The following is a 16,763-nucleotide window of genomic DNA, read 5'->3' as shown; positions in this document are numbered from 1 at the left end:
TCTTCAATGTTCTTGATAAGACTTTCGATCTTCTAACGTATTATCTCATTGAAGATCAATGTCCCATCCTCTTGGCTCAGGTTGCCTCCATGAGCGTAATACCAATTTTTTGATCGATCAGGCCATTTAAGAGTTGCTGGTATGATACCCTGATCGATCAGGTCTTGTTCCATCTTGCAGCATTTGGGAATTGCAGTGCTGTAACCACCTCGCCCTAGACGATGATGGTACTCCTTCTTGCCAGCATTTGCAACGTTGGTGCGAACCTTATTCGCATTGTCTTCACTCGTCTTGTATGCGACAAATACCTCCCAATGGTCCCTCAACTTTGGCCACTCGTTGAAATCCGGAGTTTGGCCCTTCTTGATGAAGGTGGCATCCAGCATCTTCTTGAATGTCTAGAATTGTGTGGCCATCTTTTTCAGCATCCATGATTTCACATCATCTTCATTACATCCTTCGGGAAATGTCAAATGTTTCTTAACATCTAACCACAACATTTCCTTTTCTGTATCCAGGAGCACGTATGGATTAGTACTTTTACCCCTCCATTCCCTGATGTTGATGGGCACGTTGTCCCTTACGATTACCTCGATCTGATTCACGTACTTTTTTGCCACGTTTTCAAGAGCAATCGGCTTGCCCTCTTCTGTGACTTCCGTGATGATAAGCCTTCCATCCATCACCTTTGTATGATCTAGGGCCTTCTGAGGGTTTGTCGATCTAGAGGACTAACAGTTCAAGATTCGTTAATTAGTACATAGTAATAATGAATAAGACATTATAGATGGGGTACAACAATGGAAATGATATATACCTCGCCGGAACCTTCCGTCATGGAAGGTTTTGCTGGGGCTCGGGCTCTTCATGGCCATCGCTGGACATGTTGAGGAACATGTCCGCTTGGGAACCCTCTTCATCGGTGTACGTTACGGGAAGGTTGTAGCCATTACCACAGCAATATTCTGCTCCATTAGATAGATTGCGATCTCATCGTCTGCCATCTCAACTACTTTAAACACACATGAAATCATAGTTACATGTACGTTAAGGTATATAAATGAAATCATAGAACGACCATGAAAAAACACAAACTGATTGAAACGTACACAAGAAATTTACAAGAAACGTACACAAGAAACATACGCATGAAATGTACACAAGAAATTTACATGAATGTCTTGAATGAAACTTACATGAAATGTCTTTAATGAAACTTACATGAAAACTTCCAAGAAAGTTACATGAAACTTACGCGTGAAATGTACACAAGAAATTTACATGAATGTCAAGAATGAAACTTACATGAAATGTCTTTAATGAAACTTACATGAAAACTTCCAAGAAAGTTACATAAAACTTACACGAAATTCCTTGAATGAATCCTACATGAAGTGTTTCTACAAATTTCTACTAAATTCTAAGAATTAATACCAAATTTGAAGTGTTTGTACAAGTTTCTACTAATTTCTACTAAATTATTCCAAATTTGAAGTGTTTCTACAAATGTCTACTATTTTCTAAGAATTTCTACCAAATTTCTTCTAAATTCTAAGCATTTCTACCAAATTTCTACTAATTTCTACTAATTTTCGAAGCATTTGTACTAAATCATAGTAATGTACTTAAAATTATACTAAATGTATACAAAATTATACTAAGCACTTATACTAAATAAGTCTTAAGCATTTCTACAAATTTTTTACTAATTTTCGAATCATTTATAATAAAACATAGTAATTTCTAAAAGTTATACAAAATGTATACAAAATTATACTAAGCATCTGAACTAAATTATACTGATTTTCTACTAATCATAGTAATTTTCTACTAATTTTCAACTAATAATAGTTATTTCCTACTGATTTTATACTAATAATAGTAAGTTCCTACTAATTTTCTACTAATCATACTGATTTTCTAACTAAAAAAATTAAAAAAGGGCCCCTGCATTAGCAACCTGGGGGCTTGTGTCAGCAAGGGCCCCGTCGTACATGTGAGTGCTGGGGGTCGCGGCGGGGCGGCGAACGGTAGGGGCCGGGGCGGTGGGCGACTCCGGCCGGGGTGGCGGAGTGGTAATGCGGACGACGAGGAGGCCGGGGCAGTGGAGGTGGGGATGGAGGCGGTGCGGATTACGAAGGCCGCGACGAGGGACGGCACAGACGGAGGTGGCAACGGAGAGGCGGCGACGAGGAGGTGGCACGGAGGGAGGTGGCGACGAGGGGGCACGACGGAGGTAGCGGCAATAAGGGGGCACGATGGAGGAGGCAGCGGCGGGCTGGGGCGATGAAGGAGGTGGCGATGGGCTGGGGCAACGGAGGAGGTGGCGGTCCGGGCGCGAGCGACAGCGGCCGAGGTGGCGGGTGACGGCGACCGGGGTGGTGGGCGACGAGGAGCACAGCGGACGGCAACGGAGGTGGACGAGTGGTGACGGGAGACGAGCGGCGATGGAGGCGAACGAGCGTGGCGGATCTTGGAGAGTGGTAAAAATTTTGCTAAGTGTTGAAGGGTGGAAGGGGGAAAAGACGACTGTTACTTTTATACCCACCTCCCTATCCTGGTTGCAAATTGCAACCGAGACTAAAGGGTCCTTTTGTTCTGGGTGCCAATTGCAACCGGGACAAACACCCCCTAGACCCAGTGGCAATTTCCAACCGGGATAAAATGGTATGTTTCGCGCGGGAGGCAAAAATTACCCTTTTATCCCGGTTGCAATTGGCACTTGGGACAAAAGGCTCTTTTTCCATTTTCCATCTCCTGCCTGTTTTTTGCAAATAGATTTTATATATGTTTTCACTTAATGTTAGGAAGGAGAAAATAACAACTTTACATATTTAGAACATGCAAAAATATATTAAATTAGCAAGTATATTTACAATAAGTTTGAATAAGTCATTAATTTTATACTAGTTCTTTTAGTTTCTAAAATAATTATTTTACTGCATCACTATCATCAAGAAATTATTCAATTAAATAATTTCAATGCGCGAATAATTTAATTGATGTATGGTGTTAACATTGTTCATATTGATCGAGTAAATCTTCACCTCAACTAATTTAAACACACAAATTTATATATGTTTTAACTGGTTTTGTTAAAAAAATAAAAACTTTACATACTTCGAACATGCGAAAATATATTAAAAAACATATTTCAAATAATTCTTCACCTCATCTAATTTAAATACACATGAAATCAAGATACATTAAATTCAAAATTGCATCAAGTAGTACATGAAATTATAGAACTTTATAATGTAACTTTACATAAAGGTGAAGCATATTTAGTGCATTACAATGTAACGTTAAAAAACTTCTTCTTCACGAAAGTTCCTTGGAAATGATCATGACATAAGTACGGAGACTCTTCTTTGGTTCGCATGATGCTTAGGTCAACTTGAATAGCGAACGGAGGCATGCCATCAAACTGATCATAATCATCTTTTACCTGGAAGCACTATGTGGTGCTTTGGCTCCCATGACTTTTCTAAATTTTTATTTGGTTTGCTACACATATCCTTCATATTGAAAACATGATGCACATCATTGGCAAGTATGAATGGTTCATCATTATATCCAGTCTTCATTAGGTCCACTATTGTCATTCCATATTGATCTTTGGTTACGCCAGTTAGCTTCACCCATTGGCAACGAAACAGAGGGTTGTTCAGCGGTCCGTATTCGAGTTCCCATATATTCTCTATGAAACCATAATATGAGTCCTTGCTCCTGTTGCTGTCTATGGCATCTATGCGGACACCACTATTCTGGTTCGTGCTTTTCTGGTCTTGAGCTCTCGTGTAAAATGTATAACCATTTATCTCGTAGCCTCGGAATTTCACGATTGTGTTAGAAGGTCCCCTGGCTAACCAAGCGAGCTGTGGGTTAATCTCAGAGTTACTCATAAGGTGTTGACGCAACCAAGAGGGACAGTGTCCATGTGATGACGTATAATCTAGGCATCGGATTTCGTCGGCTGTTTGAAAACTAGCATCTGCTTGTGTTGCTCGATATATGGAGCCACAAAGGATGATTGTTGCAGAACAGTGAAATGTGCCTTGTCGAACAAATCAGTATCATTGCTGAAACTTGTTTTCCTTCCAAGGGTGCCCATTCCCCACTGCTTGCCCTCGTGGCGTGAAGTTCGAACCCCAATTGAATTAATTAAGTCAATAAAATCAACCCAAAACTCAATGACCTCCTCTGTACCATATCCCTTGGCGATGATTCCTTCTGGATGGGCACGATTAAGAACATAGTTTTTTAGGACTGACATGAACCTCTCGAAAGGCCACATATTGTGGAGGAATACTGGACCGAGAATAGAAATCTCTTTTACTAGGTGAACCAAGAGGTGCATCATAATACTAAAGATGGATGATGGAAATACCAACTCAAAGCTGACAAGATATTGCACCACATCGTTTTGTAGCTTTACTAGCTTGGTTGGATCGATTACCTTCTGTGAAATTGTATTAACAAACTTGCATAGCTTTACAAGCACCAATCGGACATTCTCTAGTATAATACCCTTCAGTGCAACTAGAAGCAACTGGGTCATCAACATGTGGTAGTCATGGGCCTTGAGATTTGTGAACTTTTTTGTTTCATATTTATTATTCCCTTTATATTTGAGGAGTACCTAGACGGGACCTTGATACTATTCGAGCATTCAAACATGCTATCCTTCTCTTCCTTATTGAGAGTGTAACTGCCAGGACGTAAGTAGTGTTGTCCATTATCTCTCTTTTCTAGATGTAGGTCATCTCATTGCCCCATATGTTTCAGGTCCTGTCATGCTTCCAATGTATCTTTTGAGCTCCCATAAACACCCATGAAGCCTAGCACGTTCACGCAAAGATTCTTCGTCAGGTGCATCACGTCTATTGTGTTGTGGACTTCTAGGATTTCCCAATAAGGTAGCTCCCAAAATATTGACTTTTTCTTCCACATGGGTGCATGTCCGTTGTTGTCGTTCGGAACAGGTTCGCTACCAAGTTCCTTTCCAAAGACTACCATTACATCCTTCATCTCAAAGACACGCTTTCCATTACAGTGTGCAGGTTTTATATGATGGTTTGGTGCCCCTTTGAAATGCAGCCCTCTCTTTCTCAGCAGGTGGTTAGCAAGGAGAAATAGATGATGGCCCATACATACGACCTTATTGCAATGCTTCAAATACATGTTGTCTGTGTCATCTAAACAGTGGGTGCAGACCCGATATCCCTTGTTTGTCTGTCCCGAAAGGTTACTCAGTGTAGACCAGTCATTGATGGTTATGAACAACAATGCTCGTAGGTTAAAGCTCTCTTATTTATCCTCATCCCACACACCTACACCTTCTTCTTCTGGAGCAGTAAAGGTCATCAACCAACGGTCTTAAATACACGTCAATTGTCATTCCAAGTTGTTTTGGGTCTTGGATAAGCATCAGCATCATAATGAACTTCCGCTTTATGCACAGCCAAGGAGGAAGGTTGAACAAACATAGGGTCACAGCTAAGTACTATGACCACTACTCAACTCACCGAATGGATTGAATCCATCAGTACTTAAACCAAACCTTATGTTCCTTGCATCACTTTCAAAGTCCAGGAATGCTCTATCAATTGATCTCCACTAGGCCCCATCTGTGGGGTGTCTCAGCATCTCATCTTGCTTACGTTCTTCTTTGTACCATCGCATCAACTTAGCCTTTGCCTTGTTTCTGAACAACCGCTTCATGCGTGGTATTATAGGGAAATACCACATCACCTTCGTGGGAACTCTCTTCTTAGGAGGCTGCCCCTCGACATAACCAAGATCATCACGCCTGATCTTATATTGCAGCGCTCTACACATAAGACAAGCATCCAATTTCTCGTATTCATCACCATGATAGAGGATACAGTCATTAGAGCATGCGTGTATCTTCTGAACCTCCAATCCCAGAGGGCAAACAATCTATTTATCTTCATATGTTTTGGACGGCAATTCATTATTCTTGGGAAGAATCTTTTTGACAATTTTCAACATCCCCTTAAATGCCTTATCAGACAAATCGTTTTTAGCCTTCCATTACATAAATTCTAGTGTGGTACCCATTTTTTCATGGCCCTGCTTGCAGTCTGGGTACAACAATTTTTTGTGATCATTAATCATGCGCTGCAACTTTTCTGATTCCTTCACAGTTTTGCAATCTCTGTGTGCATTCCGTAGCACTTGACCAAGGTCATTAGTAGGGCTACCTTTTGCAAACTCATCTTCATCAGCCTTGCCCATTGTAGTACCTGCAAAAGTTTGGCCTGCAGCCCAATCCGAAATGTTGTTATCATCCTCCTCTTCTTCGCCGTCTTCCAATACAACCCCTCTTTCGCCATGCTTGGTCCAAACCAAATAGTTAGGCATGAAACCGTATCTAAACAAGTAGCTGTGAATAGTCCCCCTGGAAGCCTGTGAATTGTCCTTCTTGTTACTGCGTTGGAAGCATGGACAACATATGAACCTGTTCTCTAGCTTGTTCGCTTTGGCCACTTCGATAAAATAATGCAAGCCATCAACAAACTTCTTGCTCCGTCTGTCCGCGTTATACATCCATTGCCAGTCTATCTGCATCGTATTACGCATGAAATGGATTACGCATTTTTTCCTTTTTTTATTTCTATTGTACACAGTTAATTTTAATATGATTTTTAGCATGTAGGTCTCTAATATCTTGCCAACAATATAAATATTAGGTTATATGGTAGTTATTTTTTTGGTACCAATTTAAATATATTGTTTCTTCATCCTTCAATGATTACAAATATTAGGTTCTCTTGTTGCGAATAAGTGTGTCATTTCCATTTCGCATCAATATTCATGTTTACGTGCCTATTGATGGTTATTTGATACGCTTTATGACTTATCTACATGCTATTCACGATTGAAAGCATGTCAAACTTTGTAGTGTAAATGATGCTGAAAGTTTAGATATAGATAGAAATACACATATTTAAATTTCAGGTCCAAACAACATGATACACTATGACAAACCATCCACTGAGTACTATTTAGGAGAACTTTAAGCATCCTTGGGCGGCGAAGACGAAGGTTTCGCTGACCTAGCCTCATCCTGTGGTTTATTTGTGCCTCCTCCAATGATAGTACTAAGTGGACATGAAATACCCGGGACTGGCGGTGGAGCATAACGACCACCAAAAGGAGGTTCCTGACCTGCCACAGTAGCATCTTCATGATATTTTTGCAAATAACAAAGCATTGGTTTCTCCCACGTGCTCATTTTCTTCGACTTATCATGAGGGTCAACTATGGTTTTCCCCTTGCCGCGAGAGGAACGACGATCGCCCCCACCATCACCACTACCTCCAGCAGCAGAAGCCATCTCTATGTACAAAAATTAATACCTTAGCACTGCTTGCATACACACATCCTCTCCATTCTTCCTCATTCTAACCAACTCATTTTTCTCCCTCTCTAAAGCATAAAACAAAGCATAGCAACAATAAATGAAAGGAGGATGAAGTAGATAACCTTCACAACAATTTGGATTAGTGAAATGCCCACGAAAATGAGGAAAAAAATTTGGGCAGCACCTCCCCTAGGCTTGCTTCGGCGCCATGGATAGAAGGATGAAGCTCTCTGTCTTGTGGAGTGGAGTGGCTCAGGCTGAAGGAGGAAGAAGAGACCTCTGTCTTGCGATTTTATAGGGGACGTGTTTTTGTCTCGGTTGGAAATTCCAACCGGGACAAAAACAAACCCCTTTTGTCCCGGTTGGGAGTTTACTCCCGGTTGGAAACACCAACCGGAACAAAAGGCGCTCCCTTTGTCCCGATTTGAATTACCAACCGAGAGTAAACCTTTTGTCCCGGTTGGTCCCTTTTGTCCCGATTGGAGCTTCCAATTGGGACAAAAGTGGGGGGGGGGGCTGTCGGTGGTAAAAAAAAGCTAGCCCTTACAACCGGGACTAAGGGGGGGGGGCTTTAGTCCCAGTTCGTATTTAGAACTAGGACTAAAGGTCCCCCCCAATTCAGCCTACCGTGGCACGCTACCTTTAGTCATGGGCCAACTTTAAACCGGGACAAAAGGGGGCGCATGGAAGGTGAGTTCTCTACAGTGCAATGAATCTTCAATTATAGTCAGGGAAGTAGAAGAAACCAAATTCAACAGTTTTGGGACCAAAGTGCACCAAACCTATGGAATGTGTTGCAGAAAGTTAGTGGAGTAATCTATTTATAGTGGACTCCAAAACAAATGAACCCATCTTGTGTTGCCTAATGTGTCCACATTCAATGAATCTTGGGTTTGGGAGACTTGAACATGAAGAAATGAGATAAATCCAACTCTAGGGATCCTAAGATAGCATGATCTTCCGATATAGTTTTGAAGATATAAATGACATCTAATTAAGAAGTCTTAACTACCAAAATTGTAGCTATCATCAAGAGCTTTGATTGGGACATATGGAAAGCAAAATCTGAATTTCTGAGCTATGAGATACTATCCCCAGAACGCATGTTTTTCAAAGAAGTCTAAATTCAGACAAAATATTTTGTGGCATGAGTTTGGGGATCTTAACTTCATTTTCATGACAAGTCAGGAATACCAAAGTTGAAGTCTTTTCATGCTACACAAATGTGGGAGATATGACATCTGGAGAAGGACTAAAAAAAGGAAAGTCAAGATGAATCTGATCTCATGGAAGCAAAGTTCCACTTAATCCTTAAGCAAAGAGCCTGTGCAAAAGAAGGTGAAGCACGCCCCCAAGGCTCCTCAAGGGTATAGATATGAACCCCTAGGCATTCTCAAATGATCCTATATCCATTGGAAGTCGAGGAAACCAAGGAACACACACTATAGGTAGTTGAGGGCTGCTTCAAGTATTCTGAGTTGTCTAGGAGACGGCTTAGGCTACACACAAACACTATTATCATCTCTACATGGAGAGGTTGTGGTGGAGTTAGGAGCCAATCCTTGTAGTCATTAGGGTCTATATATATACAATGGTGATATCAATGATTGTTGATGATATTATCATTGTCTTTGCTTTGATCTTCTATGATGCATGCTTCATCACTTTACATGGCTCGACGTGTATTCTTAGTAGCAGTAGATGTAATCATAGTGATTAGTCTATCTTCACGGATACATCATAGTAGTGAGTAGGAAGTCGGTGATTGATTATCCTTATGTGGTGACATTATGTGGGAGAGAAAATGCTGAGGTATAAGACATCAACGAGTAGGATCTTTGGCGGGTATTGTGGAAGTCGCTGCAATAGTTACTAGGAGAAGGAGCTTTGAGTAAGAGAACATGGTGATTGTTTGGGGTAAAGATTTGTGTAATCTTAGGCATTAACACGCACCTCACAACAGCGATCATGAGAGCCGTCTTTGTGACGACTCTTTATCATAGTATGGATGTGGTAGATGTTTGGGTTGTGTATCCTTTTGACTAGAACTGCAACTAGAACATAACATGCTAATGTTATCTTTGGTTGTGTTACCTCTTTAGATGTGGATGTGATCTGCTTACTCTCACTCATACTGTTTATCTTTATATGCAATTATTCTTCATAATAAGAGTAGTTCCATTTAGTTAGATATAAAAACTCAGTTGATTTGAGGTTGATCTATGTATTGCTAAACCATGTAAGGAATGCTACGATGATCCATACGCTTACGATACAACAATTGGTGTGCTCAAGTGCCATCAGCAGTTTCTTATTTGCAAGGTGATCCACAAGGGTCATCTCCTCCTCCGGCCCCCAACTCAAGCTACCAATCATTGAGACAAGCCCATCCCAACTATGGCCCTCATCCTTTCTCTTAGTCTCTCTAGAGATATGGATGTCTTCAAATGTAGCTAGGGTGTATCCTAGGTGGAGTTTAGGTTCGGGCCGATTTTCTATACTTGAGTTCTTCCCATGTGTCAATGGAGGATTTGGGTAATGATTCCAGCCAAGTGAGTGGCGCTGTCTCGAAGCAGATGGGGAAGGAGATAACTTTGGTGTCGTTGTTTCCGCTGGTAGTTCTATGGCAATGGAATAACACTGAAGCCATTGTTGCGGGTCTTTCTTGCCATCATACTTGTCAATCCCCGATGGTTTGAACTTCTCGGGGTAGCCCATCCTCCTCACACATCATGAGAAGGTGGGGAAGCCATCAGAGTTGTCCACTAGGCGATCAACTTGATGTCCTCCTTCTCACGTCGTCAATTGTCGATGACCAAGCGAGCATCACGGGTCGCATTGATCTTGTCGCTGGGGCAATTTTGTACGAGTGGGTGCCATGGTTGTATGGAGCACCACAGTTTGATTCGGGTGGAGCGCCACTGTAACATCCCGTATTTTTATGAGATGTTTGTGTTTGCAAAAATATGGATTTCAAAATTTTTGTTGTTGGTGGAGTGAAAATTCAAACTATAAGAATATCTTCATTGAATCTTTCCCCAAAAATTCCTAGATTAAATTGAATTAAATTGAAAACCTAGGATTAGATATTTGCTAGTGTGCTATTTGGATTTATTTGGATTTTAATTGAGTGAATTCAAATTTGAATTCTGGATTAAAATTTGAATTAAACCTAAACTAACTAACTACTTAACCTAACCTAGGCCTAAAACCACCCTAGCCCGCTAACCTCTCCGGCCTACCAACCCACCTACCCAGGCCACGGCTTGCTTTGTCCAGCCAGCCCAACAGGCCCGCCCACTTCGGCCTACACTGCACCACGCCGCCCTCACCTACCTCTCACCGACAGGTAGGACCCACCTCTCAGCTTTTCGTTCCACCTCCCGCCTCTCTCACCCACTCGCCGCACCGCCCCGTACCACATCGCCTGCTCCTACGCTGCAACAAGGGAAACCGTGGGAGGCTTCCAGAAGCCTTATCCTATGACCACACCCCTGCGCGCGCAAAACCTAGCCCCAGGGCCCGCTCGATGCGTGCCACGCAACCCCCGCACGCACCCCGATGATCACCGGCTGTCCAACAGTGCCTCAGCACCCCAAACCCTAGTCAAGCGCCTATAAAACCTCGAGCCTTGACAAGGATTGACCACCCGCTCGCCCTAGGGGCTCTCTCATCCTCTGCCACAACTAAGAGAAAGAAGAAGGGGAAGGAGAGGATTGAAGCTGGAGGAAGGCGCCACCGCCCCGGAGCCGCCACCTTCATCAAGCTGGCGCCCCATAAGACGACACCAGCGTTGCCACGCGTCCTGCACGGCAGCGACACGCCCCGGCCTCGCCTCGCCACCGCGCCAAGCCCAAGCCACCAAGCCGCCGGGTTAGCCACTCGACCCTGCTCCATAGCGCCGCCCGTCGTCATAGCCAAGGCCGCGGTCGCGGAACACCGCGGACTCGTGCACCCTGCCTAGCTACGCCACCGCACGTTGCCTCTATCCGGCCTTTAAGCCGCGTCTCTAGCAGGTGCCACGCTCGCAACATCGCCACGCGCGCTCTCGCCATGAACCCGCCACTCGGGCATGCTACCATGGCAGCCGCCACAGCCAAGGCCCTGAGAAAACCCCAAAGCGCAACCTTTTCTCCCGGTGAGCTTTGTCTCGCTGACCTTTGCCTCTTAGTGCACTGTCACCCTTGCCCGCCACTTCCAGCCACCCCTCGATGCGCCACCGCCGCTCACCGACGTCGTCATGTTGGCCCACTACCGGTAGACCCTGCGAGGTCTGCCTGGGCACTTGCGTGACTGCGATGTGGCACCCGTGTGCCAAAGCGTGCACCTTTGGCCTCTGAGAGGCAGCCTAGCGAGCGCCTCACCACCTCACTGGCGCAACCCAAGCGCCGCCACCTGGAACCCGGTGCTCCGTCACCTACTGCTGCTCCATGACAACCTGAGCCGCTTTGTCGATGAGAAATAGGGCCAGGCAGCGAAGCTTAACCCTTAGCTCACCGTAGGATCGTCGGGAGAGCCTTCTCCGGCGAGCCCTGGCCGCTGCCGCGATGGAAGGAGGGGGGAGAAGGCCCGCCGCTGGGTGCCCAGCCTGTGGACGTTGTCCACATGAACCATGGTCTGTGGTTCCTAGTGGATCGGGTGCCCTAACCGTGCTGTGGGTCAAGCCCAAGTGGTGGCCATGCCAGCGCTACGTGGGCTGCGACCTCAGCCTAACTGCCCGATTGTAGCCCCCCTGTAGAGGCCTAAAGATCACACGTGGCCGCTAATTCAGCAGCCGCGTGCCTAACATGTGTACGCCACCAAGATCCAATAGCGAGCCTACAGCCAGCCTAAAGCCAACCTATAGCAACCCTATAGCTACCAGAGTGCCACGTCAGCACGTGGAACCCACCAACCCGTGGACCCAGTGATCGTTGACCGTTGACCGATCAATGCTGATGTCATCCAGCCCACTGATGATGTCAACAAGACACATGGCGCGCTCTGGTGCTGCGACATGTCACCCCTATGATTTTTCTTATTTTCGCTAATTATTTAAGAATCCAGAAATTGATTTAAACTTCAAAAAATCATAATGAATTCATCTTAACTCCAAAAATTATGAATCCAGTTTCATAATTTTTCTAAAATCATGAATCACATGATGACTAGTCCTTGTTCTTGTTTGGGTCTTCTATGGATCTCTTTTGTATTTTCTTTGCAAATAGAGCCTCGGTAATTAAGGTAATTGCGTAATTAGGAGCTGCCGGAGTCTCGAAGCTGAACCCGAAGCCAAAGCCATTCGAGGACCACCACGAGGAGGAAAACTACTCAGGTTCATGCCCATTCGATTTGAATACCCATTAGGCATTGCTAAATTAGTGTGCTATCGCTTAATTCCTCGCATGACGATGATGAACCTTGCATATCCTTGTTTGACCTACTACTATGCTACTTATATACGCGATGTGTGATGCTTGCATGTGTATGGGATATTGTGGTTAGGATTCTTGGCGTGTGTGGGGTTAAAATCGGCAGGAGAAGGTGTTTGTGGGATACTTGACAGGGGTGAGCTTTACACAACCCAATCTTCGGATTAGGGACTTGGGGTCCATTCTCAGACATTCCCTATTTGGTACTTGTTGTCAGTACACAGTTGAGGAGCATAGGAGTTGGTGGTGATACCTATTATGGGTTCCATTGCGAACCACGTTGTGGAGATGCTTTTGGGAGTTAGGAGCTCGCCCCGGTCTAAAGCCGAGTGGGTCACCATGCTTCACAGGAATATGTTAAACATGCACGCCACTCGCTGAATTATGGGTCTAGGCCCGGGTCGAGACTAGCAAGTGCGGTGCCATACCTACCGTAGGATAGAGTGTCAGTGTAGGGGGGAGTTGTCTTGACCTTTTGGCCCCTGATTTGCTTTTGCCCCCGATTGGCCCTAGTGGGAGTGCTTCACAGTTCCGAGGTGGTCCACTATGGGGGATCGCATCCAAGCCCGGATGCAGGATAGTATCGTAACTCTCAGGTTCTTCGCTCAGTAGGGTGATATTCAGTCAGCTGATCGCTGGTTGTTTCACTCCAAGATGGGTCTAGGTGTACACACTCTGCAAAGTAAAAACTATACGTATAGCAGCGTCCTCGGTCATGGGCAACCCTGTGTTGCGATGACTCTCCATTGTTTTTGGGATTTCTCTACCTCCCCCTTATATCTACTTGTGTGACGTGAGCCGTATTTGCAGTCGGGAAGAGGGGAAGTTGCTCCTTTTCCCTTTAGGATCCGACTGTAGTTGTTGAGAGGCGAAGAGAGGGAGTCTTCGCGTCGACCCTAGTATGGAGTTAGGATGCTGGTGATAGGGACCCTATCGAGGCAGGAGTACCCTATGTGCTGAGAGATTGGGATGATGGATATGGAGTTTTATTCTTTATGGTTGCGGCTGCATAGGAAACCCGAGCCTATTCCTTGACTATATTTTTGACTACTAGCATTAGGCCACTTAAAGCTTGCATACGGATAGAGACGTGAACCTGTCCCAATCCTTGGGGACAGCTCGTGAGATTGCAGGCTACGAGTCCGACTTCAGCAACAATCACGAGAGTTGTACGACTGAGGGTTGTGTGCTACGCTCAAGAATGCCTGTGGAGATGATTGTGAGAAGGGAGATGCTTCCAGAAGCTAGTTACTGCAGCGTTGGTTTTATTCATGTCGTTTAGCCCACGAGGCATGTACTAGATCATACTCTCATATTCTAGGTTGTAACAAATAAAATTGTACTATTATCGTTGTATGGATGTGATATTATGCTAAATGAGTTATGTTTGTGATAGCTACTGATCCAGGGACTGTCACGAGGATCTAGGGAGTCGGATTCTTCTCACGAAAATCCGGTTTGTTTCAGCCACTATGGCCATGGCCACCAAGGGCTCCTCCCTGACTTCCTGTTGAAACAACCCGAATTCCCATTTTTGAGAATTCAAGCCTACACGCCGTCATGATAGTCCCAGGAAGGCTATCACATGCAAATCGCATCTCAAATAGTACAAATCCATACCAACATAGAAATATAGAGTAGCAACAGGATACTAATATCATAAATATCGAGTACATCACTTCGGCACATGCCGGGACAAGTCCATCAGGACTGAATCATGAAAGATAAAATATCTACACAGCGGAAACATAAGCTATGACAAACACCAAGGAAACAGGGGAATGATACTATATGCATGGATAAATTTATATATAGCAGTAGAGGTTTATGCAGCAGCAGCAACAACAATCAAGGATGCATCAAACCAATACCATTTCCGAGGTCAACACCTCACATCAAGGAAGTCGTCACAAACCACCAGACCCTTCACCCAAGAATCCAGCACCCAAACACACTAGGTGATGTGAGAGCTCCCTCCCCTCACACCTCAACAGCAAAGTTGGCCTGTCTCAAAAAGGGGAAGGTAGAAGAGTAATAAAAGTCTAGTTGGAGTAACAAATCAGAGGATTGTTCATGCCAGTGGACACGGACTATAGATATAGGTTATACATTCCAGAGAGGTTGTACATCTGTAGCCGCACGGATGGAGCCTTAACGGGGCTCAGTCGTCCAAACCCCACCTAACGGTCGGAGCCCTAGTAGGTGGCTAGAACTCTCCTATTTCCTTGAGTCTAGTAGTGTCTTCGACTGCAGGGCACGCCGTCACTAGTCGGAGACCTCGAAGCTATGAAACCTACCCACGCCAAGGTGCAGTCTGGTCAAAGAAAATCAATGCCTCGAAGTCCTTCCACTGATCCTCCAATCCGCCTATGAGCTGAGCACTATCCACCATTAGTCTCGGACCGAACCCCGCCCATAAGATAAGCGAGCGGTATGTACGTAAATATATACTATGACTGGTGGTAAACTAACTTGGTTTGTAGGGGCCGAGAGCAAGCATCAACTCCACAAAGTATGTGCCGAAGAACTTGCAACGTAAAAGTACGCCACCTATCCTCAGTCTCAAACAAGGTAATCGCCACAGGCACAGGGCGCGGAGAGAGTCCAGAATGCTCTCCCCTAGCAAGGCACTCCTCAGTACCAACCGCGGCTCGCTTCCGCCAAAACATGTCAAGGGATCATACTCACCCAAAACACACATGAGAGTGTAGAAGGAATCCCATCACAAAACCATGGCTTATGCCCATCCATAACTCAAAAAGCATGTATATGGATATAAGTAAGGTGGACTAGCTAGGGTTCTATCGCTTGTCCACACGTAGGTAACAAGGAAATCAGGATAAACAATTATCAAGGCATGGCTAGAAACATAGGTTATGCAATCAATCATCATCCAAGCATTATAAATAAAGCACTAGCAACTATGAATGCATAGGATCTATATGATTGGGAGTGACATGACACCTTGTTTGTTGTCGTTGAAATCCTCCTCGATGTAGTCGGGGTCGTGAGAGTCCTCGAGATCGTAGCTTGGGTCTGGATAGAACAAGATACGACTCGAATATAAATTAATAAGCAATACATCTAGGCAAAAACTCCAAGAAAGCCAAATTTAGAAGATCCAAATAACACCAAACTAGCTACAAACAGCACGGGCTCGATTTTACGAATTTAATCCAACAGGTTTCATATCTTTCTGAGTTCAAATGAATTAGTTATGAATTTTTAAAGAAAAAAGGATTATTTATTAGTTATATTATATAAAGAAATTTAGAAAAAGGGGTGACACGTATCAGCACCGGATTGCGCCACGTGGTAGCACGGGAGGGTGCCACGTGCTTGCTGACATCAGCGTTAATCGGTCAACAGGCATTGTTGACCCGGTCAACGGTCCGCGTTGACTTGGTCAACATTGACTAGTCAACGTCAACTATGCCCCACTAGTCAGTCGGTGGGCCCCACTGGTTTGTGGGCCTGTCTGTTAGTTAGTGGGCCCCACGAGTGGGCCCAACCCTTGACATGTCAAGGCCACGTGGCTCCACGTGGCAGCCACATGGCCATCCTATCCTACGTGGCACTGCCATGTGGTGCCCATGTGACCGTCCAGGTCAGGCCGGGATTCGATGTGCCTGTCGGAACCCGTGCGGCTAGCGCGTGTAGCGGCGCGTGTGGCCGTGCGTCAGATTGGCTATAGCGGCGGGCGCGGCGTCGCGACGCGGTGCAGGTAGTGACCGCGCCCACGTCATCACAGCGCGGCATGACACGACGCGAGACAGTGGTAGTGCGGCGAGGCGCGGATTGTGGCGTGCGGTGGCTGGGCAAGCACGGGTGGCACGACACGAAACCTTTGGCTGCGATGAGGCTAGGCACGGGGTGCGAACTCAAGCTCGGCGGCTCAGTCCTGTGACGCCACAAGGCCACGCACGGCCAGGAGCGTCACAGCGTCCCGTCGGTCGTGGTGC

This window comes from Setaria italica, chromosome III (assembly GCF_000263155.2).
Source record: "Setaria italica strain Yugu1 chromosome III, Setaria_italica_v2.0, whole genome shotgun sequence".
Taxonomy (NCBI): domain Eukaryota; kingdom Viridiplantae; phylum Streptophyta; class Magnoliopsida; order Poales; family Poaceae; genus Setaria; species Setaria italica.
Note: the sequence above shows the minus strand (reverse complement) of the source record.